This window comes from Chelonoidis abingdonii, chromosome 11 (genome assembly GCF_003597395.2).
Source record: "Chelonoidis abingdonii isolate Lonesome George chromosome 11, CheloAbing_2.0, whole genome shotgun sequence".
NCBI classification, from domain to species: Eukaryota; Metazoa; Chordata; order Testudines; family Testudinidae; genus Chelonoidis; species Chelonoidis abingdonii.
In genome coordinates, this window is record NC_133779.1 from 20,363,141 (window position 1) to 20,366,204 (window position 3,064).

A 3,064-nucleotide genomic window follows, 5' to 3' on the forward strand; every position below is an offset into this window, starting at 1 on the left:
GTAAAATGTCATCACTCATTCTTCCTCTGGGAAAGCAAATGCAGACATTCTTCGTGCCCTTGTTTCCCTGGATTGCCCTGGCAGAGCCATAACGCCGCAACCATGGAAGCACGTCAGCTTTTTTTTTTTACTGTCACCGTATGTTAGTGGTGCCGCGAACAGAGGCGAGTTGTAGCGCGCTACACGCAGCATTCATTTGCCTTTGCAATGACAGCAGAGACGGTTATCAGTCGTTCTTAACGTCGCTGCTGTCCATGGGTGCCCTGGCTGAGGTTGGCTGGGGCGCAAAGAAAAACATGGGAATGACGCCCACCCAGTTCATTCCCCTCCATATGTTGTATCTAAAAAATAAGGTCAGTCCTGCCGTAGAATAGGTAGGGGAACACTTCGTAGAGAACCAGTGTAGCAGACGCACAGCCGCTCGTGTCAGATCCCAGAAATGATGAGCTGCATGGCCATTCTAGGGGTGTCCCGGCAGCACGCCGCCTGTTGCTTCCTCTCTCCCTAAACCTTCCTGGCTACCGTGGCAGTTAGTGATGAAGTTATAAAGAATGCAGGAATGAGAAAACACTGACTTGTTAGTGAGATAAATGGGAAGCAGCCTGCAGAGTACCAATGATTAGTCCAGGTAGCACATTGAGGGATGCGGGGGAGCGAGCCAGCATCCGCTGCTAGATGTAGTCCAGGCAGGACTTAAACGGTGCGGGGGAGAGCAGCACCGCTGCTATACACCAGGCAGGCATAAGCGCGGAGCGCTCCGCTCATGACAGTCAGGCAGGACATTAAACGGCGGGGGGAGAGGACCCAAGATCCGCTGCCTAGACAGTCCAGGCAGGACATTAAACGGTGCGGGGAGAGGACCCCAGCATCCCGCTGCTATGAAGTCAGATCAAACTCGGGGAGGCCAGATCGCGCTAATAGTCCAAGGTAACGGCGGGAGAGGAGTCGCCAGCTCCCGCTGCTATACAGTCAGGCAGGACATTAACGGTTGGGGGAGAGAGCCCAGCATGCCCGCGGCTATGAATAGTCCAGGCGGACATTAAGCGATGGGGGAGAGGAGCCAGCAATCGCCGCTGCTATGACAGTCCACGGCAGCATTAAGCTGGGGAGAAGAGCCCAGCATCTCCGCTGCTAATGGACAGTCCAGGCAGGACAGTAAGCCGATGGGGGAGAGGGAGCCAGCATTCCGCGCTGCTATGTACAGTCCAGGCAGGACATAGCGATGTGGGGGAGAGAGCCAGATCCCGCTGCTATTGGACAGTCCAGGCGGAATTAACGCGTGGGGGGAGAGGAGCCCAGCCGTCGCTGCTATGGTACAGTCCAGCAGGACATAAGGCGATGGGGGAGAGGAGGCCCAGCATCCGCTGCTATTGACAGTCAGGCAGGACAGAATCTTTCTTTAACACAGGAAAGGAGGGGGGTGATGGAGTTCAGCCCCCAGTTGCAATGTGAAAGCAACGGTTTACCAGCCGTCTGTAACCATTTCTGGGAATGAAGGGAGTCATTACCTAATGTTTGACCCAGGCGCCCCGGCAGACCTCACCTCAGGCAGCCGGAGCTACCTCACAGGCTGATGACAACAACGGATAGCAGTCATATTGTACCGTCTGCCACTTGGGAGGGGAGGGAGCAGATATGCTATTCACTGCGCAGCAACCTCGCGTCTACCACCGCATTCAGCAGACTAGGGTGACACTGAAAAGAGTCAAGAAATGATTTTTTCCTTTTCTTTCATGGGGGGGAGGGGGCAGTAATTGACAAGCCTATACCGAGAACCACCGCCGACAAATGTGTTTGAAGACCTACGGCATTGGGAGCTCAGCCAAGAACGCAATACTTTTCAGAGACAGCAGGGCATGTGGGTAGCTGGAGTCCTCAGTACCTCTCCCTCCCTCCACGAGCTTCCATGTCATTCTTTGGCTTTTCCGTTACGCTTGTCACAACAGCCTGTGCTCTGACTCTGTATCACGGCCTGGACATTTTTTCCCAACGGCTGGTGGCATTTCGTCTTCTGAAACGGAGCTCTGATGAACAGATTTGTCTCCCATACAGCGATCAGATCCAGTATCTCCCAATGGGTCCATGCTGAGCTCTTTTCAGACTTGGGACTGCATGCCCACCACGGGCTGATCAGACTCCATGCTGGGCAACAGAGAATGCAAATTCAAAAGTTAGTGGGCTTTTCCTGTTTACCTGGCCAGTGCGTTCCGAGTTCGGACTACTGTCAGAGCAGTCACAACGGTGTCACTGTGGATAACCGCCGGAGGCCAATACCGCGATTTGCGGCCAAACAACCCTAATCTGATATCGGTAATACCCGATTTTAGCGCTACTCCTCTCGTTTGGGGAGAGTACCAGAAAACTAGGTTAAAGCGCCCGTCTTTTATCATATGAAGGGCCGTTGTTGACGGGTTACAGCGTTATCGGATTCGGTGAAACACTGCTAAAATCAGTTAAAAGCGTAGTGTAGACCAGGCCTTCGCAGCAATTCACCCCTCTCAAGAAATGTTGCCCTTCCCTGCTTCACGCTAGGGCCTGTCTTAAATGGGACATTTTCCGACCCCACAATCGTTTTCTGGGTCTCACTTCACATCCAGAATCCACCTTCTGGCCCATCAGGCAGATTTCTATACAATCCCTTTCACGCAAACTTATAGACTTCTTAGATAAACAGGTTAGAGCCTTCTCCTTCCTTGCCATGACCAGTTCAGAATTCTTTCCTGCTCTGCTACAAAGTTTGTTCAACTGCAGTAGTGGACACAATAATCAGCTTTCATGCTCTGCTTGTGCCGTTGGCCAGGTATCACCTGATACCGAGACAGAGCTGCTACAACCCGTTCCAGCCACACGACTTAGCAACTGGCCAACTACAAGCGCACCAAATTGTCTGGTCTTGAGATTTTGCTGCCGACCTAACTGGATGAACCTAGTCACAGGCCATTCTCCCCAGCAGACACAGACTTAGGACATTCCCTTTCTTCTGGGCTTTGGCTGTAATTCAGAACCAACTCGAGACCAAATGAAATCACCCTCAACCATCACGGCTTGAAAGGCATCACTTCTC